At 44.5% G+C, this 28,000-nt stretch overlaps 2 pseudogenes; both read right to left on the reverse strand.

Moving 5' to 3' along the window:
• LOC131273745 (factor in the germline alpha-like) overlaps positions 1 to 8,831 on the reverse strand; it is a 33,095-nt pseudogene extending 24,264 nt beyond the window's left edge.
• LOC131273990 (C-type lectin domain family 4 member F pseudogene) lies at positions 7,355 to 26,853 on the reverse strand (annotated as a pseudogene).
• Between the last annotated feature and the right edge of the window lie 1,147 nt (positions 26,854 to 28,000).

The raw sequence follows: 28,000 nt of genomic DNA on the forward strand, positions 1-28,000 counted from the left end.
CTTCTGTGTCTGCTTGTCTTCTCTTTAGTTGGCACTGGGAACCAATCCTGGGACCATCCAGAATGGGAGAGGGTTGCTCAATCTCTTGTACCACCTCAGTTCCCTGTTCTGCTGCATCTTTTACTGTCTCTCCTCTGTGTCTCTTTTTCTTGCATCAGTTCTCCATGTGGGCCTGCTCTCCTACTTGGGCCAGCACTCTGCTCACGCCAGCTCACCTCACGAACCAGCTTGCCTTCAGCAAGAGACCCCAGGAATGGATCCCTGGACCTCCTATATGGTAGATGGGCACCCAGTCACATGAGCCACATCCTTCCCTTTATTCCTTCTTCCTCCTGAAGCAACCTCAGCTCTAACTGTCTGGACTCTTGTGTGTTAGCCATCTGTTCTGAAGGAAAGCAATCATAAACTCATGTGAGCTAACATGTTAAACATGAGAGTGACTGGTGTTGATACCTTGACACCACATAGCATTTAGTTGACACAAATATTCATCTGTGTAAATCTCATTGGTTCCTCATAACCCTGTGTTAAAGGCAGAAGAAGTATAGTTACTCCTAATGTATTCATTCATTCAAATATATTCATTGATGACTCCTATGAAAGACATTGTCTTAGGACCTGGGACAGAAAGGACTATTAACTTACTCCTGAAGAGTTTGACATCTGAGAGAGCCCACTCTCTGACTGATAATAACCCTCTGATATGATGCAAGCTTCTAGTGACATGAACAAGGAAAGAAGGGCCTGATATCCTTTCTGAATAAAAAAAGGCATCATTCAAAATCTGTGGTGGGTAAGAACTCAGACACAGGAGTCTGACACTAGCCATGTGACCTTGGGCAAGTCACATACTCTCACTGAGCCTCAACTTCCTCTTCTGAAAAATAAAACCTACTCCACAGGCATTTGTTGGACAATGAATGAGAAAGCAAATGCACATATGATGCTTGCAGTGAAACATGTGGAAACAAGAACCTGCTTGTTCAGGCAAAGTCTTTCACTTTTTTGCCACAACTATCCTGCCCACATAATACGTATTTGATGAGTGAATGAATGAATGAATGAATGATTAGGTAGATGAGTGAATTAGACATTCCTATGGAGTACTGGGGGATAAGTATCGTCTTCCAGGCTGATGATATCATTGGTTGAGGTACACAGCTCCTATGACAGTTGCACTCATCTCGCACTGATCTAATGGCCTAGCAAGGATTTTCTGCTTTCCAGACTGCCTGACGTATCTGATCACCTCTGCACCTCAGAATACATTGCTTTCACTGGGTTTGCTCCTGCCTCCAGCCCTTTCTTTTGGGTCCAAACTAATGCCATCCTCAAGTACTGCCATTTTGGTCCCTGAGTCCTAAATTCCTTGCTGTCCTTTTAAATGCCAGCTTGCTGGAGTCAGTCCTTGGGATAAGGATGGGAGCACACAGTGTACAGTGCCGCTGCAGAAAAGGAAGGCCTGCCTAGTTGCCTGATGGTGCAGATGCTGGGTCTCTGAGCAAAGGGGAGAGGGGTGGGAAGCTGAGGCCAAAATTTTGCCTGTTTCTGATTGGACAGAGTTGCTCTGTTTTAAAAAGCAGGGTGTCCACTTTTTCCACATCATGCTTCTCAGGCCTGCTCCTGGGGTATGGTAGGTAGGGGTACAACTTCTCCAGCAATGGAGTCACTCCTGTGTGAGTTTCCACTGCTGCTGCCAGCTTTGTCTTTTCCTCTGTCTTCCTAGCTACTTGAGAGGGAAATGAGAAGACCTCAAAACAGGTGCCATTTTAAACAGAGTGCCCCTAGTAGGCGCTTTCCATAATACATTTTTTTTTTTCATTTAAAGCTAAGAAAGGGAGAGTTAGACAGGCAGCGAGAAGTAACACCCTGCCTCTCCGGTGGTGAGATGTGGTGGCCATTGTCCATCCCTGGAATCCAGAGTCACGGAGGGGACAGCTGTGCAGGTTTCACACAGAGCAGGCAGGGCGGAGCAGGCATTCCACAGGACAAACTGACAACTTCCCTCCAGTCAGCTGAGTAGTCACTTTCCCCTCAGATAGCTCCAGTCAGGCTACAGAGAACTTAATTATGCCTTTCTGACATTCTTTTGGGGGATTTTCAGCATCCTTCAGAAGGAGAGAAGGGGCCAGTCCAGGCCTGAGAAGTGGCCCTGGGTTTTAGCAGTTTGGGGGTGGGGTTGGCATCCCCTCTCACTGGCCTGCCTCTGTCCACCACCTCTCCCTGTATCTTTGGAGAGCCCCAGGCTAAGGCGGGCTGGATTAATGATGCACAGCTGCCTGCTCCTCCAGACTGTCACCCCCCCAGATTTCCAGCTCCACAGGACTCCTTCCTGTGGCTCGGAGGAGGGACTTGAGCTGCTCACTACCTCGCCTCCTTATGAAACACGGGCTTCATTGGGGTGGGGCTTTTTATCTGTTTGCTTCGCTGATGAATCCCTGAAACCTAGAAGAGTGTTTGCTACATAGTAGGGGTACAATAAATATTCCTTGAATGAATGCATATTGCTTAAAAAGTAAAATTCCTGAGTGCAGATTTAGCTTAGTGGTTGAGGTCATGGTTCTCAGATACGAGGTCCTGGGTTCAATCCCTGGTACCTCCTAAAAAATATAATGAAATCTTTAGATTTAGTGGTTATCAATCTTCACATATTAAATAATAACACTGAAATATATACAGCAAAAGCTATTAGAAATAGAAGGAGAAAGTGGCAAAATGATCATCATATTAGAAGAGTTAAAAAAATCATCAGAGATTGGCAGGTTGAGTAGACAAAACATATGTTTTATTGTAGTCTCTTTGAATACTAAAAGTTACAATCCTAATCTAATAAATGTTTAGCCTATGGATCAATTTTAGAAAATGAACATGTACTAACCAATAAGAAAATCTCAGTAAATTCCAAAACGTAGGACATATTATTGAATACTGGCTTCTAATGACACAAAGCAAGAAAACCCTCAAACAAAGAAAAGAAATACAGGCCAAGAAATCAATAAACGCATCTCACTTACAGTTATAAATGACACAAAATAAGAAAACAATGAATAAACTATCAGGAAGTCAAATTCCAGCAACATACTAAGAAAATCATACACTATAACCAAATAGGTTGCTATTCAAGACATGCAAAGGTCATTCATCATGAGGAAATTTTTCATGTGATTCACTATGTTAACAGAGTAAAGGATAAAGATTATTATTATTATTTTGATAGACATTGAAAAACCATTCGGTAAAATTCAACATTCAATTGTAATTTTAAAAATACTTCTTTTTGATTTGGAACTGAAGGGAATTTCCTTTACTTTATAAAGAGTAATTATCCCAAATCAACAAGCAATAAGCAATAGTGCAAAACTAGAAATAGTCACATTAATGTAAGGAACAAGACAAGGATGTCTGCTATCACTGCTTCCAGGCAACATTGTTCTGGAAGCTTTACCAATACAACAACAACAAAAATGTAAGAGGAGTAAATTCCAGAAAAGAACAATCATGGTGTTAGACATTTGCCATGATTACCAGGTCATAAGGCTGTGGCTCCATTCCGACTGACTAAGCAAGCTGCCTACGTGTGGAAGACAGCGTCTCTCCCCCCAAGCATGAGCCATATCACTGTGAGAATGGAGCAGAGAAGGACCTTCATCCCTTCCAGGCCATCAAACTCTCCTGCATTCCAAGAAAACCCTACTGCCTAGCCCACCACCCCAAGCCATACACAAGAACTCACTCTTACAGCCCTTTATTGACCCAAGGCTGTACTCGGACCCTAACCCCCTTCCTCTGAACTAACATTTCCCTGCCTACTGATGTGCTGTATAAATTCACATCTGCACCTTCCACGAGGGGGCTGAGGTCTCTCTTCAGACCCCACCATGCTGGTGGGGGGACTGAAGTCTGTTCTTCAGACCCCCTCTGTTGGGAGAGCGTCTCAATAAATTCTTTGCTTATGCTCAGTCAGTCTCCGTGTCCCAGTGAACACCATTTTTCTCCAGCATATGGTGCCAAAAGCCCAGGACTGGGGTCCTGTTGAAACTGATTGACTGGTGAGGGGTCTCCCCTCCTCCAGGGCTGAATGCCCATCCAACAATGGACATCGGATCTCGGCTGGTTCAGTTACGGATTTCTCCACCAGATGATCCTGCTGTCTCTCTCTCTCCTTTCTTGTTGTCCAGGACAACCCACTGGGAAAACCTAGCGTGAGGTCAGGATCCCCATCATTCCCCAAGGGCCACGCCAGGCGGTATGCCTGCGTCCTTGTGGGAAGAAACCACTTGGCTCCAGGGATGTCTGGCTGCAAGAGCCGTTTCCCATTTCCTTGTAGATATTTGACTGATTCTTGGGGACACCTGTCTCTCTCAGAATCTTGCCCATTCTAGAGTTCCCTAGTCTCGCCCAGGCCACCTAAAATGGGGAATTCAAGTTCGCCTCCCCCCAAACCACACCTCTTGGCTGTTTCCTTCATAAACTTAAAATTCTGTACCTGAAAGGAGACATCAGACCTAAAAAACTCATTTTCTGTTCGACCTCTGTGTGGCCGCAACACTGATGTAGGCTCTGGGTGGGGGCTGTTCATATTTTCGTAGATCACCTGAGTGGTATGTTTTCTGAACGGTGCCTTTGGAACAGTAAGAACTGCAGCCCTGCCCTTGGTAACTATGACAACAACTCCAGTCCCAGAGAAACTGTTTAGCAATGCTAACTCTATAAACTTTAAATATTCAGGGGAAATGCAACCTAAATGTGCTAAAAGCTTGTCTAGAATGTAAAACATCCATGCTAAAAGCTTACCTAGGATGTGAAAGATATATGCTAATTCAAGCCTATTGAGCACTGAGACAAAGAACCATTGGCCCTTCCTCTGTATGAAAGGAACTCAAAAATCTTGTTCCTGTTGGGATTTTGGAATGAGAAGCTCAGAGCCTGGGTGGTTGTAAATAAGTCATTTTTCCTTCCCAAAAATTATTCCTGAGTCCTGATCTTTCTGTATGCAAATACTTGACCCTCTTGACTTCTACAGCAATACCAATTGGACAATAAAAATCAATGCATTTTAATTCCCAAGTTCTCCAAAACTTAAAGAACTTTATCCAGACCAGTGGCAGACATGCAAGATTCCTTACGCTCAGGCCTTCTCTCATCTTGTATCCTGTTCTTCTTTTACACCAAAAAACTCTTCAAAAGCTTTCTTCTTCCTCCTTTCTGCCCCCCAAATCCCCTCAAAACCTTGATTTTGATCCAGCTGATCAGACTCCCCTGCACTGCCTCCATGTATTCCTGGGACAGCACCCCACCTCCACCCTCCTCATTCTCTGACTTCCCTTCTTCCCCTGTTGTAGAAGTCAAGAGAGGTTCAATTATTTGGGTACAGAAAGGCCAGGACTCAGGAATGATTTTGAGAAGGAAAAATGGTTTATTGAAGGCCGGCCAGACTCAGGAAATTTCTGTTTCAAACCAGAGCCCTGAACAAGATTTTCAAGTTCCATTTATACAGTGTGGGAGTCAAATGGTGCTTTTATGAAAGAAAATGACCTTCTTTGTTAGTTAAGTGTTTGCCTGAGTACCAGGTAGGTTTGAATTAACATACCTCCCACATTTCAGGTGAGCTTAAATTAGCATCTCTCATACATTCCCTCTAGATGCAACTTTGAAAATGCATTTAGCCTTACATCCTTTCTGAACATTCACAGCCTATAGGGTCTATATCACTTAACTGGATTTCTAGAGACTAGGCACACTTGGATACAGAATTAGATAATTTTGAATTTATGCAGAGGCTATGTTATATTTCCCACTTGAGGCCAAATCCAAGTCCCCTTAAGCTTCGGCATCACCACCATCAGAGTCTCCCTGGACTGACTGGTTTGCATATAGAGTTTGCATTGGTAAATTACCTCCCCAACAGGAGTCGTTGCCATGGTTACCAAGGGCAAGGCTGCAGCTTCTCACTGTCCCACACCCACAAGTCAGGACACACACAGCTTACGTGATCTACGAAGAGATGAACAGCCTCCCACCCATAGCCCACATCAAGCAGGGAAAGCAAAACTGTGACCAGGAAGCCCTACAACCCCCTGTGTTTCTTCCTGGAGGGTCTTTCCGGATCAGGTCCTGTGAGAAGGGGTTTCCAAATGGGGCATGACAGTCTCGCTGAGCTGAGGCAAGGGCCAAGTGGGATGGAAGCTTCAGGAGACTGAGAGCAATGGAAGTTGGGGCCAGAGAATACAGAGGAAGAACTTTGCAGAGGCAGAGCTCCAGAAATCTGCATAGGGTTCCCTGTGCATGCACAGAATGGTAGACCTCAGACCCAGCAAAGAATATTCTAGAAATCCTCATTGTATTGTGGTAGCAAAGAGCAGTCGGGTGTAGGCGGTATCCATGGCCAGGACATGAGAATTCTGAGAAGGAAGATGATTTGTTTTGACTGGCCAGACTCGGTGGACTCTTGTCCTGATAAATACAGAGCCCTGAATAGAATTTTTAGGTCCCTTTTATTCAGAGGCTATGAGTGGGGAGTCAAACAGTGCTTGTATGCAACAGGACTCTTTCTTAGTTTAAGTGTCTTATCTGAGTATTAGATTATTTCCTCCAGGTGAGCTTGAGTTAAATATCCCCCAACTTCCAGGTGGGCTTGACACATTTGGCTGGCATCCTCCCTGAGTACCCAAAGCCTACAGAGTTTATACTTCTCAACTGGCTTTCTAGACACATTTGGGTATAAAATAAGTTTGAAGTTATGCACAGGCTATGTAGTATGTCTTGCCCAGCTGGCAGACAGCAGAGTCCCTAGAAGGGGGAATGGGGATCTCAGGAAGAGGCTGAAGCCAAATATAAATCTCTGATAGAGATGAGGCAAGTCCAAAGAATAGAAAAAAAAGGTTTTTGGAGTTGGCAAATTGCTAGTAAAATCCAGCCCCAGTCCCCTATGCACACAAAGGAAATCCAGGGAACCAGAGTGATGCCTAGGACTTCCTGGTATATTGGAACCCTTACAAAGTCCCTATTGAAAAACCTCTACTGTTTTTCAATGCACTAACTAGCTGCAAACCCTGAAATAAAAAAATAAAAGTGTGCTTATTGCAGGACAGACACACCCTGACGGCAGGTGAGTGTGGGGGCGGGGGGCTGTAAGAGAAAAACACCCAAAGGGCTTTCATTCATTCATCAAGTGTTGACTGAGGACCTGCTGTGTGACAGCCTGTGCTGGTTGTGGAGGTGGACACTGAGGAGCACACCAGGGCACACCATTGGTCCCCCTGCTTACATGGGGCCAACATCTTGAAGTGTGATCAGAGCCAATACCGAGGTTCTCAGCTTCTTCTTGAGAAAGAATTCAAGGACAAGCCACAAGTTAATCAGGCAAACAATTTATTGGGGTGAAGCAAGAGAAGGGAAGTGTACCTGCAGGGATGCACACAAGGGAGGAAATGCAAAGTTCTCCCCTGAGGTCCCCTGATATGTGGAGGTTCAGGACTCCAGGGGTGCCCTGATTGGCATACTTGAGACACAGCAGGGGAACTCTACTGGGAGATCCGATTCCCTTAGCAGGTTAGGGGCTGGGTTAGGGGAAGCTGGTGGGGGTGGTTGGCTTCTGGCTGCTGTCCACGAGCTCTGCAGGCTGTGCTGACCACCGGTGATCAGCCTCTGGTCACTGTCAATGAGGCGTGAGGTAACCTGAAAGTGGGTGGGGGTAGGGGTGCTGCCCCCTTGCTCTGTCCCTCTTTTCCGCCATGTAACGACGTTGCCTCCTGATCACAGAGCCGCTGGGTGTGTGCTGTGTGCTGTACGCTGCAGGGTGTGTGCTTGTTAGCTGCCCCTTCCTAATTTGCCCGTGTGCTCAGCACATTCATGCTAGCCAGCAGGCCAATGCCTCAGTTTCTCTTGCCAGGCTTGTTAGGTTTTTCTGCCCCTTCCTCCTTAGGTGCCTATCTATCCTGCCTCCAAAGTGTTAAACAACAGTTCAAGGCAGGACACCCAGGAGGCCAAGTGGAAGCCCCAGAGAGCAAGCAGAGGCCAGAGGCTCACAGGCAGCACGGAGGAGGCCCAGAGCTGGCCGCCGGGAGGGTCCCCTTGGCTCTGCTCTGCACTCAGGCCACATCGTGGCCCACGGATTTCTTGCAGACCCACTGGTAGGTGGCATCACAGTATATGTCATTGCACATCTGCTGAGTATGGACACAGTCCTCTGTGTGCCCATTCCCATTGTCCATTTGTCCAGCTGGTCCCTGCTCAAAAACCTGGAAACAGAGGGACGTTATTCAGCTAGACACAGGCAGTGGCCCTTGTCCCTGCTGGGGCACATGGAACTAAAGTGACACAGCTCCCCAGTCCCCTTGCAGCCCCAGAACAGGGACAGAGCTGCATTGCCCTGTGGACCTGGGTCGGCTGAGGACATCCTGAGTCACTGATGATCCAAGGATGGGGAGGGTGTCTGTGAAGCAGCAAGTTGGGGAAAGGAGAGGGTAGGGACCTTTCAGCTTCCACCCCAGAACTCGCACTCAGATCCCTTTCAGATAGGGCCCCTTGCAACAAGGCCTGAGCAGGTGTAAGAAGGGGAGTGGTCAAAGAAGAGAACAGGAGGACCCTCTGCAGCCCCAGGCCCTGTCCTGTCCTGATGTCCTCTGTGGAGGGGTCCAGGCGAGGCTCCATGCCTCTGTGACACACACACACTAACACTTACTGGGCAAGGACACACATGCAACTCCAGCCAGGCCTGGATGTGTGTGTCCAATGGATGGACTCACCTTTGGCTCGAGGCAGCATTGAAAGGTGTCCCATCCACCCAGCGCCAGGAGCCCACCTGCCGCTGTGAGTGAGGCCAATCCCATGGTGAGGGGCACTCGTGAACTTGGTCAGAAACACCTGTAGAGAGGAGGCAGTGGGTTGTCTGACTCTGGGTGTGAGGAGCAGCTTCTCCAAGACATATGGAGAGGAGTCCGGGCCATCCCCTCCCGGTCGCAGGCCCATGAAACCCACGATCCTGCAGAGCTGGACCCCTCCCTGTCCTTCCCTGGTGTGTCCAGCATCTAAGCAGCAGCCAGGGCCCCTCAGGGAGACCCAGCCCTGGATACGAGGTGTGCTGTCCTGGGACAACATGTGGCCAGAGTTTCTCAGGACACTTCACGTGCAGCACAGCCTTTTTCACACCCACAGAACAGTGTCAGGAGTGCCCTGTGGGCTGGGCGGTCACGTCAACTGAAATGACCAGAGCTAGTGAGGTCTTTTGTTAATAACCTTGACACATCCTGACACTGACCCCACCAGATGGCCACCCTGGGCCTCGATGGCCTTGGTGCTCCTCAAATCGAATGTGAGTGCTTGGCCTTCCCAGGAAGCCTGGGTCTCCTGCTCACGTGCCCTCCACGGCCATGGGATTGACTGACATTAAAATAGAGATTGATCTGCACCCTGTGGGCCAGGGGCATGGGGGGGGCACCGGTGCCAATTGGATGCTGCGCACCGGCCGGCTCTGCTCTCAGTGTAGAAATTCACAGGCAAGCCTGAACAGATAACAGCAGAAAACGGTGCTGGAACGCGGGACTCAGCAGTTTTGCACAGGAAGCTTTGGGACATGTTGTTTCCTCTAGTCTTCTCAAAGTTGGGACAAAACTGAACAAAGGAGATGAGCAGGGTGCTTCGGAAAGCCCAAAAGCTACTAGCAAACTCTATTGTTCTCTATCAGGAGAAGCAACAGAACTTTATGAAGCTGTTGCAGAAAATCCTTGACTTATCAACAAATCTTGTTACGCAGGTGGTTGATGATCAAGAAGACACTGAGCAAACCTTCAGAACTTGTTCAACAATGGAGTGAAGCAGCATTTGAGAAATATGTAAAATCTATTTAGGAATGAAAATAAACCAACCTGAAGCAACTTATATCCAGAATAGTTATTTTCAATTGTGGTAGATAGAGATTTAAAATGGCAACTTTTTGCAATATCAATGGAAAAGCTACATGTTGCAGCTGTACTATTGAAATATACTTCGAAATAATTACACATAAACATAAAACAGGTTATTTTTTTCACAGCACCCTGTGACTTAGGCTACAATCTAGTTGTTATATTCAGAATTCACAAAATGACTGGAAAATAAAAACTACTTCTAAAAATTATGTAATTCAAGGGTAACATTGTTATCATAAACCTTACATAACATTGTAACTATTGCTTATTATCCTACTAATAAAACATTCAACTTCTTCATTTAAAAAAGTCAAGATTGGGGAAGCGGCTGTGGCTCAATCATTTGAGCTTCCATCGACCATATGGGAGGCCCTGGGTTCGTGTCCTGGGGCCTCCTTGTGAAGGCTGGCTCTCCTGCACCTCACAGAGAGCTGCTGGCCTGCAAGCACTATGGAGAGCCGACTCAGCAAGGTGACACAGCAAAAAGGGAGACAAGTAGAAACAGAGAAAAGCACGCAGCAAATAGACACAGAGAGCAGACCACAAGCAAGCCTCAAGGGGGGCGTGGGATAATTTTTAAGTGAATGAATACAGAGACACAGAAGAATGCACAGCAAATGGACACAGCAGACGGCAAGCAAGCCTCAAGTAGGGGGGTATTAAAAAATTTTAAAAATCAAGACTGATGACTGGAGAGGAAGCCCAAAGGAATTGAGGGGCTGAGGGAAAAGCATGCTCCCTCACGCTCTCAGGGTGCCCACCCCACCACCCACCTCTGCCCTGCTGTGCTGCTGGCATCTGTCCACCTCTGGGAATCTCCCCACTCATTGAGGACAGTGGGGTTTGTTGTCCAGGTTTCCACCTCCAGTGCAAGATGCTCAGAGGAATTCAACATTTGTTCCCTGCTTGACAGGAGACATGAAGGTTATGGGCTGTGCCCTCCCCTAGAGGAGGAAGATCAAAGCACCAAAGTCCCTTGTCACATACCAACCCTGTCAGAACCACCCCAAGCCCCCAGCTCTGACCTGCTCTTCCTCGGAGGTCACCGATGCCAGGTGAGCTCCTTGGGACACACAGAACTGCTCAGCCTCCTCCAAGACTTCTTGACATCAGAAAAGTAATACAAGTTCCCCCTGAAGAACTTCCAGCCTTGCAGGAGCAGCCAGAGAAGCTGAGCTGCAGCAGAGGTGGGAGGAGAGGGAACTGGGGGATGATGGTGCATGTCCCAGAGCTGGCCTTCCTGAACCCGCCAGCAGCTGGCCACTGAGGCCCACGTCCTTGAGGCTCGGTTCCCCAAGGGCAAGTGCTGCTGAGACCATGCCCCTATCCCACTACCCAATTCCCCAGAGAGCTGCAGCTCAAGAATCCTGGCTCAGTACTCCTGGGACACTCGGCTCTGCTACCCAGAAAAACTCTCTGCTGAGACATTTTTTTTGTGACCATGTCACTTTTTTTCCCATCTCACTGCTGCCACTGTACAGTACTCTCCACCTCAATTCCCACCATCTGTCTAGGAAGTTGTCCATCCATCCAGAGTCTCCCTTACTTCCCTTGACTTGATCTCCATGCACTTTGGCTACCCACACCCATTACTATCCCAGGACTTCCTCATCACCTGCTCTGCCTGTCCTCACAGGTGTCACACACTAAGAGCTCATCCTGTCACCAGGAGCCCCAAGTCTCAGCTCTTTCCTCCCTCCTTGTCACCACACCCTGCTCTGTAACATCATCTCTACTGCAGCTATTTAAAATGGTGCCACAACACTCATTTCTTCATCCGTATGTTCAACATTCATACATTCATTGTTTGACATTCCTTAGCTTCTATGAGCTGGGGACTGCTATAAAAAGACCAATAAGACAAGATTCATGTCCTTGAGGAATTTACAGTCTTGTGAAATGAGACAGATGTAATAAGGTAATAAGGGGATGGAAGATGCACCAATTAAATGCCATGCATGGGTTAGACTAGAGGCATGAAAGTGGGTGTCGTCTATGTCACCTGGGCTGGGGGGGGGGCAGTTAGCAAGGGAATCTGGAATGAGATGTTCCTTGAGATGAGTCATAAAAAAAAAAAAACTGAAGGTGTAGGGAATGGGAAATTTATATTTAATTGGTAGAGAGTTTCCGTTTGGAGCCAAGGAAAGCTTCCAGCCAGAAACAATGACGATGGTTGCACAATGTTGGTGAATGTCTATACAGAAAGAGTAAAAATGGGAGATTTTATGTTATAGATATGTTACCACAATAAAAAAAATTTTAAGAAAATGAAGAGCTGTACAATACAAAGAGTGAACCCTACTCTAAACTATGGACTATAGTTAATCATATGATTATAATAATATTGGTTCATCGATTGTAACAAATGTACCCACTAAGGGAATACGTTAATCATGGGCAAAGCTCTGTACTTTCTGCAGGATTTTCCTGTAAACCTACAACTGCTCTAAAATTTAAAATTTTTAATCAGAAAATCACTTTTAAAAAGTAAAAAAAAAACTGAGGAAGATTTGTCAAGTGATCGGGTCCAAGAAAAGCCTTCCAGACAGGGGAAATGGCAGGTACAAATGCAGGCAGGCAGGAAACAGCAAGGCTCGAGCTGATCTCTGCAAAACCTGGGCTGTGGCCCCCATGCAAGGGGTGGGAGAGGAGCCTGGAGAGGCTTCCAGCACTACATCTTATGCCCATGACAAGGAATTTGGATTTTTCCCTGTGAGCAATGGGAGGCCCTGAAGGTTTTACCCAATGGCTCAGGTTTGCATTGTAAATATTTCAAAGTGATGTAATGTGAAGGCACAACAGGAAAAAAAGACCATCCCGTTTGGGCCAGAGACATCCATCAGAACCCAAATGCAAAGATCTCAGGAAGAGGCAGGCAGGGTGGACCAGGCGTTCTCAAAGTGCATTCCCTGGACAAGCAGCATCGCGCCTCCTGGGCATGTGGCAGAAATGCCCCTTCTCAGGCCCAGCGCAGACCTGCTTTTACTGAAATTGTTTCTGAACAGTCTGTATTTAAGAAGCCCACGTGTGATTCTTATGCTCTCTGAGGCCTCAGAACCAGTCATCCATACCCGACCCATGTTTTCAAACTTCCTGGTGCTCATGCTACATTGCAAACCAAAATCCATAAGATTTCTGTACATGAGTCCCAGGCATGTGCTTGGGTGACTCCAATGCACAGCCAGGATGGAGCACCTCTCAGTCCATACTAACGCAGGAGGGCAGCAGGGGGGCTCAAGGAGAGGCAGGAAGGAGGAAAGACTTCTAGGCACTGGTCTGCATGGCCAGTGATTCCTTAGACTCAACTGGAGACAGGGTAAAGAACAGGGGCTTGGCACTGCCTGCCAAGTCCCTCATTTGTCAGCCCCCATCTCTCCAGCAGCTTCTCCCAACCATCCCTTCTCTCCCCCCGTTCCCTACAGGCATCCTCCTCCTTAGCAAGTGACCTCCTATGCAATCCAGAAACAGATGTGGTTAATACCAGCTCTCACAGTTTCATGTTCCCACATCTGCACAGTAGGGTGGACACCAACTTCCACAGCTGCTCCCCTCCCAGCCTCAGAGATTCAAGTACCATCCCAACCTTCTTCAAGGCCAGTCATGCAAAATGCATTTGACTCTCCTCCCTCTCTCCTTCCCTATCTTCAACCTCCACCTCTTTGCTGTTCCCCTTCCTTAAACCTCAGGTGAAGCCTATCTGAATCTAGAAACTCACTCTCAAGTTCACCAAAATATTAGCAAGTGGTTCTGATGGAAAGCAGGCAAATTTTCATGGCAATACTGATGCTTGCTTTCTCATCTTGCAATTTTTTAATATTTGCCACACTGTCTTTAATTAACAGATAGATGTTGTAATGGAGGAATAGATGATTTGTTTTTCACTCCTCCCCCCTTCTTGTCGGAGTGACGGACCCAAAGGGTATCAGGAATGAAAGACAAAGAGATTGGGATCAGGGGTTCTGAGAGCATTGATTTCTCAAGGTCATCAGATAGTTTATTAATCTCGGGGGCTTCTTTATATACCCCAAGCAATTGTGAGAACCAGCAACTATTCTAACTAACTATTCCCATTACTTCATTCTAAATAACACAGTGCACAGTGGATAAGATAGTTACTAAAACTCATAATGTTCTATTATATTATTGAAACAAATATACTCATTAATCTTGTTGCCCAGGTTACTTGAGATATCAAGTCTGGGTTCTGCTGGAATGTTATGTTTCCCAGAGAGATTAGCCACCTGCATGTAACTCTCCAGGGACAGCATGACCTAGTGGTCAGAAAGTAACTTGCTTCCATGGAAACAACATGCCTTTGTTTCCCACATATCCCCCTTTTTGTTTTAGTCAGGGTGACTGTGCCTGTCTTAGGTTGCCCTCCTCTGAGAGTCTTACCCGTCACTGACTACCAGCCAAGCGCTCTGACCATGGGGAATTATATCAGGGTTTTAGCAAGTACCAAATTATTAGCTTGTCCCATCGCGTCGACATGGTGCCATCTTTGGCATATTTCTTGTCCCAGACAAGCAACCACAATAAGCAACAAGATTAATACACAAAGTCCTATTCCTAATGCTCATAAAAAATGCTGAGACTTCCACCAATCTACTGGATTAAACTTATTAATATGAGAAATTAAATCATTAAAGATATCCTTATCTTCAGCTACATAAATCTGATTATGAGACATTTCTAATATCTTTTTCTGTAATTCTTCTATTTCTAAGGACATATTACCTTTATGACCTATTAAATGATTTTTAATCTTTTCCTAATCAAATATAGAATTATTTAAGCAAGTGGAGTAATACAAAATTTACTTTCATTCTAATCACATTTCAATCCCCTTAAGTTTAAATTATACAATTGATCTCCAATATGCAAAACAGCTGATTCTAAATTATTAACTCTACTGTTTAATTCTCCATCAATATATTCTTGACTATGCCATAAGTCACTAGCATTCTTATGCCATTCATGCATGTATTGTTGAGTCTGCACCGTGTCATGCAAGGCCATGATAGCTATAGTGGCAGCTGCAATGACACCAATCATTCCTAAGATGCCAGCTATTATCAGTCCCACAAATTGCTTCGAGCGCTTCAGGATTTCTCGAGCCATATGGAACAGCAGTTGACTCTCAGGTGACGATTGCCAAATTTGGTTCAGTCGCACTGGGATCCACATTCCCCGCCACCTTTGAGTCATTGTAATGAAATCTCCATTCTGTAAAATGTTCTCAGACAAATAAGTATGCAAGGCCCTACTTTTATAAAATAGAGCATTCTTGGTTATAGTTAATTTTCCAACCACAAACACATAAGGATCTCTTACACATGCCTGAAGATGATGAATTTGATTTAAATGCAGATATTGACCATTCTTACTATTATTCCCAATCCATTCTATAGTAGGAGCTATTCCTAGAAAAACTTTCCACAGATGCTTCTGCTTGTGTATAGATATAATATTACACCATGGAGAAGGGATTAATTTCCCTTTCTGTTTCCAAACACTATTATTTTTAGTAAAAAATATTTTTTGTTGTCCTTTACTATTTAGACCATGCCAAATAAATATGTCATTATATTCAATGGAACTCCCCATAGAAGCACTTTCCCACACTATTCCATAGGAATCATTAAAAATGACAGATCCTCTTCCTATATGGCACTCTTCCCATCCTTCTTTATCCCTACTGTCTTTTAGTGGACAATCATAAGTAGGATTTTTGGTCATGAATAAATTGGAAGAGGGAAATAAAGTCACAATAAACTGAGTATTATTATTTTTGAAGATAGTTATGGCCCAATTTTTAACATATATACAGGAAGGATGGTTACCAATGCATAAGGGTCGATAATCAAATGGTAATACGAGATTATTGATTCTTTGTCCTTCTTCATAGAGTTTAATTGGCAATGAATCATCAATTGGTCCAGGGAATATATGGGTTTTATTCAGATATATATATGAAAGAATGGATCTTTCCAGGTTAACACTTTAAGTAATGGGGGGTTAGGTATATAAGCCCAATAAGTGTAATTACTGGCAGCTTCTTCATTACTTACGATCACCATCATCAGAAGTTGCAGGAGACCCCATCTCTTCATTCTGGGGTTTAATCCTCTTTATAGGTAGCCAAATTTGTTCTCCATTTTCTGAAATGATAAGAGCATAGCCTTGCCCCCTTACTTTAATCCTGCCTTTTTTCCATTCATTGCTTATATTGGTTGATCTTCATTTCCTGCGTCCACTGTAGATATCTGACATTTTCCAAAGTGACATTCCGCAGGTGTCAATGAATTATAAACATAAGAAAATTTAAAGTAAATAAAGCTTTTGCCAATTGATCTTTTGGTGTTATAATACCATCATCTCCCCCTTTTTGTTTTAAAAGCATAGTTTTTAGGGTATGATGGCTGTGTTCAACTATGGCTTGACCTTTAGGATTATAAGGAATGCTGGTAACATGTTCAATACCATATTTTAAACAGAAAGATTCAAAGGATTTACTAATGTAAGAAGATTTATTATCAGTTTTAATTTTCAGAGGGCATCCCATTACAGCAAAAGCAGACCAGAGGTGTGAGTGAACATGATGAAAACATTCCCCACTTTGAGCAGTAGCCCACATAAAATGAGAATAAGTGTCAATATAAACATGAACATACTGTAGTTTACCAAAGGATGGTATGTGAGTAACATCCATCTGCCATAATTGATTAGGAGTCAGGCCTCTGGGATTAGTTCCAGCCTGAAGAGGCACCACTGTTAGTGGTCCACAAGTAGGACAAGTGCGAATAATTTCTTGTGCCTGTAGTCTTGTTAACTTTTGATATTTATTTCGCAGGCCTTTAGCATTAATGTGAGTTAAAACATGGTAATCATAAGCACTTTGTAAACACCCTACTAATAAATCAGCTCAAGCATTATTTGCTGTCATAGGACCAGGCAAAGAGGTATGAAAGCGTATATGAGTAATGTAAATAGGATGCTGTCTTAACCTGATGAGATGTTGCAAGTCAGCAAAAAGTTGAGATAACTCATTAGTAGCAAAGATATGAGCTGTTTCAATATGCTTGACAGTAAGACATACATATTCAGAGTCAGAGACAATGTTCAAGGGCTCTCAAACATTTGTAAAACCTTAATGATGGCTGAAGGCTCTGTGCATTGAGCAGATGAATAAGGAGTTTGCCAAACCTGTCCTTTTTGAGAAATAATGTATGCTGCTTTTTTATTACTATTACTATCAGTAAATACTGTACAAGATGGTTGGGCTATGCACATAGCCCTGAAAAGAACTGCAAACGTTTACTGTTGGGTTTTTTACAGATAGAGGAATGCAGCTGGCTTGATTTGTCTAAGAAGACACTGAAGAAAGTCTTAGCAAGTTTTAAAACAAAGTGATAGCAATACAGTTGGACATTAATTTTATGCAACATATTAGCAGTGTTTGGGATTGCTGCATACTACAGTGTTGTTACTTTAATCTATGATAAGAGGTTGTTTCTGTGACACACACTCTTTTATAATAATTAAAACCATAATTAACCACATTGTAATTTTCTTTTTAATATTATGCTGAAATATTGATAACTTTACACACTTTTAAGCATTTATAGAAACCTTTTACTCATACAACTTTAATTAACAGAGGGTTAAAGGAAAGAAAAAACTTGTTAATTTTATAACACTTTAAAACACCTTTTATTCAACTTATAACATATTAAATGAACTTAATTATTACTTTAATTTTTCTTTCAAGGTAAAAGAACAAATCTCTTATAATTAGTTTGGAATAAAAGGCTACTTTTCAGGATTTGATTTTGAGAAAGCAATTTTGAACATTATGTTCCTTTAAAAGAGATAAAACTTTCCTTTCTTGGAACACCGAGGAAATTATGAGCACAAGAAGCTGTTTTGATAAAACAGACTTTCTTTTTATACTGATTATTGAGGATAAAAACTTTTACCAAAACAGATTGATTTGAGAGGCCTTGAGAGAGAACAAAATTTTTAACTTTGCGTTAGTATACTACTTGATATTAAAGCTTTTAAAATTTTATAGATAGACCCATCAAATCTTATTCAACTTTAACCATAAAAATTCCTTTTCCATGAAACTTCTGCACTTTCAGTATTCACTCAGATTATATTCCATATTTTACTCTTTCTTAATAACCAATCATTTTATCTTAGGACAAAATCATCTCCTGTTTCCTTAATAATAAAAACACATTCCATATAGCCTACATACAAAGTTATCAAGCACTCTTCTTATAATACCATTAACACTAAACAAGCTTGTTAAAATAATGAACTTTTCTTTACTTTAAATACTTAATAGCATGCAATATCAGAAACAGTTTCCTAAAAGCAAGTTGTCAAGGGAGGCTGACTGCAGCCAAGCTTTTCTGTTATAAAATTACCTTTTATTATTATTATTATTATTAATTCAGGTTTGTTTAATAATGACCTTTTGGAATTAGTCACTTAAACATTTTAATTTAAACAATGCTTCATAAGACTTTTTATAATTATTTATAACCATATAGACTATAATTATATTATTTGAAGACTAATTTTACTTTTACAGAACACATTTCTTTACTTAAAGTTACCACAATACTTTCTACAACTTTCCACATGCATTTAAGTTCCAAGAGTTTATGAAAATTAGGCATCCTACTTTAGGACAAAACACACTTTTTAGAAAAAACTTATTAAATGTCAGTCAGCATTTCCACAAACTTTTAATCTTTAATATTCATTTAAGTTTTACATCCTTCATCTTATCCTGTGAAGAAAAATAAGTTATTCATTTCAATCTAGGCAAGAACAACTTTTTATAAAAAGACATAGTAATTTTGTTAATCAAGACTTACAATTTTTATCATTGTAGAGATCTTATTAACATTTAAACTTATGTATTAATATAAGCACTTATTTAATTTTTGGCCATTTGAATAGAGCTCTTTTATAAATTTTTATTAATTTATATTACCATCCAGAGGTATCAAAATATACACTGACATTGAAAGAACAGACAAACACAGAACAATCACAACACAGTAACAGAAACATACAGTTTACAATTAACTCATAATTCTTACTTTCTTGGTATACCTGCTTTTAAGTTCTTATTAAGATTTCCTCTGGAATCCATGTTGCCTGTAACATGCAAGCTTGTGCTTGGAAACATTTTTATTAGTTATCAGCAATCAGTTAAGATAACTTGAGACAGACCATTAACACACAGTTTTGGATTATTACTCTGTAAGACTATACTGAGACTTGAAGTTCAGGAGTAAACTATTGATTTAAAACTGAAAATTCCTGACTCCAGCACCTACAATCTGATTTATTGGACTTACCACACTCAGCTAAGATGGAGTTGAAGAAGGACAATCACCACACCATGGAGCCTAGAGTGATTACAACTGAAAATGGGAGGATGGCAGCCAGCATCCATGTGGAATCTGAGCCTCCTCTTGACATAGAGGTGCAATGGACACAACCAATCCAATGTCCACATAGAAGAGGTGGCATTGGATTGGGAAAAGTGGACATGGTGGACGATGAGTATGGGGAAGGGCAGGAAGAGATGAGAGGTGGGGGCGTATTTGGGACGTGGAGCTGCCCTGGATGGCACCTCGGGGGTGATCACCGGACATCGTGGATCCTCACAGGGCCCACTGGATGGAATGGAGGAGAGTATGGGCCATGATGTGGACCATTGTCTATGAGGTGCAGAGGTGCCCAAAGATGTACTTACCAAATCCAATGGATGTGTCATGATGATGGGAATGAGTGTTGTTGGGGGGGGAGAGGGGAGGTGGGGGGGTGGGGTTGAATGGGACCTCACATATATATTTTTAATGTAATATTATTACAAAGTCAATATAAAAAAAAAACTGAAAATTCCTTTTTAAACCTTGATAAAATTTTTGTACTAATTTTAATATCATGGTTAAATAAGCCCAATTAGAATTAGCATGGAAATAAAACAGAACACCAATGTTGCCACGTTTTTCTCTTTTTCCAGTGGCTTAACTCTATTAACCCCCACTAGCCCACAGCTACATTGTCATGTAGACAGCAGGGGGGTTGCAGAGTTGCTGCCAGAACAATTTCCTTATCTTAGTTAACACTTTAACAGAGAGTTTTCTTACAAGCCTGATTTCACTAACAAGGACATTATTTAGTATCTTTGCCCATTTTGAATCTTTCAATAGTTTAAAAGTTTTTGGCTCAGGATGAAACTTGACACCCCCTTGCAAATTATTTGTATCTGGTGGTATCGCATGTAATGTTACGGGGAAAGCAGATAATAATTGTTTAACATAAGGCAAAGCATCAGCAACATCTGAAAACATTTCTAATTTAGGCTTAGTAACAGAAGGCAATTCAGTAGGTGCAGAGAGTTGTACTGGCTACACAGAAGATATTTCATTAAGACACTTCACTGAGCTTTTATTGATGAAAGGGTTAATATCAGGATGAGGGGAAAAAACATGATGGTTCCCCATTCACCTCAACTTCCTGTTTTTGTTCCAATTTACTTCCTTTCATTTTAAATTTACTTATGGGCTTAGAAAATATAGTAATTTCATCTTTCTCTCCTTCTTCTGACTGTAAAGGATCTAAGGCGGCAACAATTTGCTGGCACAAAGCCCACACAGATAAAGGAATGGATTCCCCTCTTTGATATACTCTTCCTAAAGCTTTCATTACACATTTCCACTGTTTCAAATTTAAAACATTACACCCCTGAGGCTGAAACCAGTAACAATGTTTCTGAACTAAGGCAAAAAGCTCAAGTAAATCAGCCTTTTTTACTGAAACTCTGACAGTATTTAAAAGAGATTTTAGTACCTGTGAATATTCTTCCATCCATTCTGGTTGATTACCCATACCCTGATGCTAGCGGAAAACAGGATTAATTAAAATTCTTACCACTGTGTGGTCAGACTCGAGTCACCTTTTGATGGATGCCTCAACCTTTCTGGAAGGTTTTCAGTTCCACGTTCCCTATACTGGTTTGGAAGAATCTCTGCTGCAGTCACTACTTCGGGCCCCACGGTGGGCACCAAATGTCGGAGTGATGGACCCGAAGGGTATCGGGAATGAAAGACAAAGAGAGATTGGGATCAGGGGTTCTGAGAGCATTGATTTCTCAAGCTCATCAGACAAATTTATTAATCTCAAGGGGCTTCTTTATATACCCCAAGCAATTGTGAGAACCAGCAACTATTCTAGCTAACTATTCCCATTACCTCATTCTAAATAACACAGTGCACAGTGGATAAGACAGTTACTAAAACTCATAGTGTTCTATTATATTATTGAAACAAATATACTCATTAATCTTGTTGTCCAGGTTACTTGAGATATCAAGTCTGGGTTCTGCTGGAATGTTATGTTTCCCAGAGAGATTAGTCACCTGCACATACATCTCCAGGGACAGCATGACCCAGTGGTCAGAAAGTAACTTGCTTCCATGGAAACAACATGCCTTTGTTTCCCACACCTTCTCACCTTCCCTCTCAGCTATGCTCCTTGACAGACTGATACACCTGATTGATTCACGCCCAACAACCATGATCTGCTTCCACCGAAATTTCATTCCAATGAGTTATTAATTGCCCAGCCTCAGTGGATGCTTCTCAGTTCTTATTTTACATGGCCTCTCTGGCATGTGCCAGAACTGACCACTCCCATCTTGAAATTCTCTCCTCTTTTGGCTTTCCCAAATGCGCATTTCCCAATTCCCCTGTCCTCAGTTGGTTCACACACACGTCTTTCCCTTCTTGCCTCCTGAAGGTTGATTCCTGTCCCCACCCTCAGCCCTCTTCTGTGTTTTGTCTCATGCAAACCCCCACTTCGACTGCTGCAACCAGAACCAACATACCTGGGGCTACCCAAGCCTATGTCTGCAGCCCTGGCCTCTCTCCTCAACTCCAGACAGCCTGCAGGTGACGTCCACTTGGATGTCCCCCAAAGCACCGCAGCCAGCATGTCCAAATCTTGCTGCTCCTCTTCCTCCTTTATTCCTCAGTTGGGGACCCCTCTGTTCAGCCACCCAAGTGAGAACCTCAGGGTTCTCCTTAAAACTCTTCAGTGGCTCCTCACTTTCTGGATGATGAAAGCCAAGCTCACTCAGAGGCCTTCTAATCTAGCCCGTGTCTCTCCAGCCCTGCCCACTTCTCTAGCCCAGTGTTTTTCAAATTGCAACCACCAACCCATTAGTGGGTCATAAATTTGGTTTTCCAATTTTGACAAGCTTTGCTCTTTTTTTAAAGAATAAATATAAAATGTCAGAGTGAATTCATGCAGGAAAGGTTTTGCTTTTTGAAACTTGCATTGATAGATTACATAGATGATTAGATAAATAGATTTCCTTCCCCCCTTCCACAAAAGGTTCCTTCTTCCCCTTCTTTTTGCCTCCCCCCCTCAGTTCCCAGTACTTCCTTCTAACTTAACACCTCCTTCACCAATCTATATGACTTTGCTTACAGGTCTGTCTCCATCTTGCATCTTGTAACCTTCTCAAGAGCAGGCATTATTTCTTATTCATTTTTAACCCCCTGACACATGGTAGATGTTCATGAAAGTGTCAGACACATGCTTGAATCCAGCCTACTAGCTTAAGTGCATTACGTATGTTGATTCATTTGATCCTCCCTGTGAAGCAAATCCTATTGCCCCCATTTTGCAAGTGATACTCTGAAAAGGGAAACAACTTGTTCAGGTTCACACAGTTTGTGATAGCTGGAAGTCACAAACATGTTGTCTGGCCCTACAAGTACACTTTGCCATTACCACATGCCTTCATCACAAAGATCTGGTTTGCAAATGGAGATATTTTGTGGAGCGATTATAAGCCACCTGAGAGCAGGGACATAGTTTCTCATGTCTTCTGTGCTACCACCTGGGTACAGAGGAGCCATGTTATTGGATTTGTCCTCTCTCCACCACCCTTGCTCTTTCCCGGAGGGGACACATGCTTGAGGCTAAATGGGCAGTAATATCCAAGCAACTCTGCCCTCCCCAGGGTGGACCCTCCCTACCACTTACTTTGGGTCCTTTGTAGCTGCTCCTGTGAAGCAAAGGCTGCACGGAGGGTCTCCAGGCTGCTCTGCTGCTCCTGGATTTTCATGCTTAGTGAGTTGGTATTACTCACATTAACTTGTAGCCTCTGGATCTCAACCTGTGCCTCCTACACTCTGTTTTCTCACATGTGGGTCTGGGAATTTACGGCAGCACCCTTCATTCCTTGTGTTAGGGTCTCTAACTCCCCTGGCATTTTCCAATACTGTTCTTATTCCTGGGAGCTCAGCTTTTGTCTGCTCCATCCTGCCCTTTACCATTTGGGTCTGGGCAATGGCAGTTTCCAAATATCTTTTTAACAACTGAATCACTTCACCAGCCCTGTCCAACCGACCTCTTAATAACTGGATCTCAAAAGTGCTGTTGTCTACACTGCCTTTTATAAAGGGCTGGGTCTGGGAATTGAAAGCACTTGCAATTCCCAGAGCTCCCCAGAGCCTCTGGATCTCAGCACTGGGCCCTTCCAAACTGCTGCTTAACACCTGGTGCTGGGTCCTTAAAACACTGACCCTCTCCAGATGGCCATTCAAAAGTTGGGTCTGAACACTGGCCTTCTGTAAACTCATATTTGACAAGTGTAAACCGAACTTTAACACCTGAATTTCAGCATTGGCATTTTCTAGGTCTCGGCTTCACATGTGGGGTGCAACCCTGGTGTTTTCTGAACTGCTTTGTAAGAAATCATGGGTCTGGGAATTCAACGTGTTTGCCTTTTCCAGAGCTCTCTTTAGGCCCTGGATCTCAGCATCAACCCCCTCCAAGGAATTCCTTAACATCTCGGTCTGGATATGGCAGGTGCCAGCATCTTCTAGAACTCCTTTGGCCATCCGGATGTCAGCACTGGTGTTTTCCATGTGGCTGCTGAGCGTCTGGATCTGAGAACAGACATTGTCCACCTTGAACTTCAGCATCTGCATCTCCACAGCCCAGGTGCTAAAATGCTCTTTAAACAGCTGCAGAGCTTCCTTATCTCAGCCACCATGCCAAAATGGTGGGAATCTTCAGGGGGGAAATGCAGAGGTCCAGCAAAGAGTTCCATTTCATGGGGAAGCATAGAGATCAACCAGCATGTTCTAAAGATTTCCATGGGGAGATGCCTACACCACGGCCCTGAGAGCACCCCCCGTGGCCTGTCGCCTCCCTGACCCTGGACCAAGCAAAAGCCAAAGATCTAATTAGCCATCACACATGAACTAACGGATCCAAAGGATTGAAAATTTTGCTTACTGTAAACTAGTTACCCCCACACACACCAGAAGTCACGCTGGTGAGACTTGGATTCTTTTGCCATTGTAACTGAACTTGAAAATAACTCATTATGTAACTTAGAGCTGTTGAAGTTTAATTCCACAGAAATTTCACCATTAGAAGATTCATAGAGAAAAAGAAGATGTGAATAAGGCCTCCATTTTTAGTCCTGAGCTATATTTGTACAACAACCATTGACCTTCTTGACCTATTATTGTTACTCCTGAAAACCATGTAGACCAGAAACAAATTTTCTGATTACAAATTCGGGGGGGGGGAACAATAGGAGCAAAATAGGTGCCCCTGGCAGAAGGTCCCTGTTCAATCCGCAGTGCTATGATGCAGGTGTGCCACACCTTCAGGTCACCTGGGGCCTCTGAGCTGAAATCGCCTCTGAAAGGGCTGGGCACCCCTACAGAAAACAGAAGGGACAAGAGTCCCTTCAGAGCAATTTGGGGATATGAGAGCCCTGAGTGAGAGATCTTGGCCACCAGGGCCGTTCAAGGAAACTGCAGCCCTTTCCTCTGCAGGTTCCTTCCCAGCAAGCCCACCGGCCACTGCCCCTGGTCTTGCCATCAGCCTTGGCTCTCCTCATGAGCAAGGACTCAATTTCACACATCCATGGTCACTGCCTGGTTCCTTCCTCCCCTCAGGACCCCTGCCCTATTCCTCAAGCCCTGGCTAGGGGAAGTGGGAGACCACCTGGCCTTTGCAGGTGTGAGAAGAACAGAAAGGAAGTCCAGGTTGATATTCAACAAAGAAGCAAAGGCAATTCCGTAGAGAAAGGATAATCCTTTCAACAGATGGCCCTGGAACAATTGAATAGTAATATCCAAACAAATGAAAATGAACTTCAGGGAAGCAGACTTGGCCCAATAGATAGGGTGTCCACCTGCCACATGGGAGTTCCATGGTTCAAACCCGGGGCCCCCTTAACCCACGTGGAGCTGGCACATGCACAGTGCTCATGTGCACGAGGAGTGCCGTGCCATGTAGGGGAGCCCCATGCACAAGAAGTGTGTCCTGTAAGGAGAGCCACTGAGCAAGAGAGAAAGTGCAGCCTGCCCCGGAGTAGCACTGCAACTCAGAGAGTTGACACAAGAAGATGACACAAGAAAAAGAAAGACAGATTCTCGGTACCGCTGATAAGGATAGAAGTGGTCACAGAAGAACATGCAGTGAATGGACAGAGAGAGCAGATAACTGGGGGGGAGGGAGGAGGAGGTAGGACTAAGTAAATAAAATAAATAAATCTTTTTTAAAAAAGTGAACTTCACTTCACACCTCACACCTTTACGCAAACACTAACTCCAAATGAATCATTGACCTAAACTTTAAAATTTCTGGAAGAAAATGGGAGAATATCTTCATGACTTTGGGCAAGGCAAGCAGACTGAGAGAAGGTATTTGCAAATCACACATTTGAAAAAGGACTTGTATCTAGAATACATGAAGAATTCTCAATATTCAACAAGATGACAAACCCATTTTTAACTAGACAGAGCAGATTTGAAATCAAAAACTGGAAACAACCCAAATCCCGTCAACAGCAGAGTGGGTAAGTCGTGGCGTAGCCATAAAATGGAACCCAGCTCAGCAATAAAATGGAATGAACTACTGTGCAAGCCACGGCAAGGGTGAAACTCAGGATAATTATGTTGAATGGAAGAAGCCAGAGGAGAAAAAAAAAGAGTATGTCCAGTCCATCCCTTATATGCCTATAAGGAGAAAATGCAAACTAATGCACGGAGACAGAAAATAGAGCCGCAGTTGCCTGGGGAGGATGGAAAATGGAGTAGAGGGATTACAAAGGGTTAAAAACTTTGGTGGGGGGGAGGGCAGGTGGTGAATGTGTTCAGCATCTTGACTGTGGTGATGGTTTCATGGGTGTACATGTATCAAAACAGGTTGTGCACTTTATGTGCACTTTGAGATGCACATTATACTTATAGCTACATTAAAAAGAAAAAGATTATGCCCTCCTCTAAAGAGGTCAGACCCACTGAGGGGCCTGGGGATGGCAGGGGAGAGGCTTGTCCTGGGTTCTGGGCCTCCCAACACCGGCTCCCTTCCGGCCCTCCCTCCACTGTGGCTACTCACTGTCTGGTTCCACAGGTGGTGGCCAGGTGTTGTCTCCCAGGTGGAACTGAAACTCCTGGAATAAGGAATCTGTCCGAGGTTGTAGAATTGAAAGACCCCACTCCTGGGTCAACACCACCTCTCACCTGGGGCCTGGGGACAGGGTGCACACAACCCCTAGCGTTGGATTCCAGAAGGGGGGAGTTGGCTCCAAGCCCCTCTCAGGGTCTTCCCTCATGAGCTTTGGTTCTGGAGAGGACCCTCCCCCCTTGGATGGTGGCCTCTGTCTGGACCCAGGAAGCATCTGGCCCAGACCTGGGGCTGGTGGTGGAGTGACCCTCTGGGTGCATTCGGGGTCCCCTAGAGGGCTTTGTGCAGGATGAGGAGGAAGAGCCATTGGGGTTCAGATGCGTGAGGGGCTCACCCACAAGGAGAGCCACGGGGGGGGGGAGAGCACGGCCACCACCGCCAACACCAGCGTGACCTCAACTCGCCTCCTCATCTTGGGGGCCACAGAAACCACTGCCGCGGGGCCCATCCCTGTGCGAGAAGCCAGTGTCCAGGACGAGCGTGTGCTCCGTGCTCCTGCCCCCTCAGTCTCCCTGTCTGTCCTGTGGGTGAGAACAACAGCCATGCTGATCACACAGGGATTCTGGAGAAGAAAAAGGAGCCCCTGAGATGAGAGGGGCACCTGGGACATTGTAGCATCACACAGCCAGGTAGTCCAGCTGGGAGCACAGCACCCAGAAATGGAGGAGGATGGCGGGGGCGGGGGGACCCACAGAAGAGGAGTTCTGCAAGCCTGTCGGAAGGAAGGCTGGAGCAAATGAACAAACAGGAGCAAAGCTGCTTCACGGGTCCTGCCCACAGCAAGCTCACACCCTGTGGGGCTGCCACCACCCCACACCCCGGCACGGGGTCCCTGGATCCTGAGAAAGAGCCTCTGCCTCAGAGTGTCAGTCCTAGAGCCTCCCTGCTGGAGGTCACAATGCCCCCTGGGTTGTGAGATGGGCCGGGCCTGCAGCTCTAGCTTCAGAATAAAACGCGTTCAGGGAAACCTGCTAAGGGTGGAGAGTGAGCGAGTCCCAGGACCCTGAGGTGAGCAGCTGTGATTTAAAACCAGGCCCATCAAGTTTACGTTCACCCCCTTCCTCTTACCAGGGTGTCATCCCCAAGGGAAAGGCTCTGGGGACTGGGATGTGTGCTCCAGGGTCCTCGGCCTGACCCTGTTTATTCTTCAGGCCAGAAGAGCAAGAAGCTGAGCTCTGGCCTGCCAGTGAGGGGCTCAGAGAAATGGCAGAAGGCTGGGGACTCCCCAAACCATGGAACGGGCTTGTGAAGCTCATGTCTACAGCCCTTTTATCTGGCTGGCGAATCTAAGCAGGCATATTCTGAAGAGCAGTAGTTCCTTCCACTGGCAGAGACTTTCAGGGCAAAAGGAGCAGCAAATCTCAGCTCTGTGGGTGAGCCAGCGGGTACGTCTACATCGTCCCTTGACCGTCCCCCACCCACTGGAGAGGGCACCCACTGCACTGTGGTAGAGAAGCACTAGGAAGTCTTTGTTAAAAACTCGAAGTCAACTACACCCAGATGGAAAACCCCCTCCCCATTAACTACCTTATAAAGCCTGTAGGGTATTTAAATCACTC

The sequence above is a fragment of the Dasypus novemcinctus genome, chromosome 17 (assembly GCF_030445035.2).
Source record: "Dasypus novemcinctus isolate mDasNov1 chromosome 17, mDasNov1.1.hap2, whole genome shotgun sequence".
NCBI classification, from domain to species: Eukaryota; Metazoa; Chordata; class Mammalia; order Cingulata; family Dasypodidae; genus Dasypus; species Dasypus novemcinctus.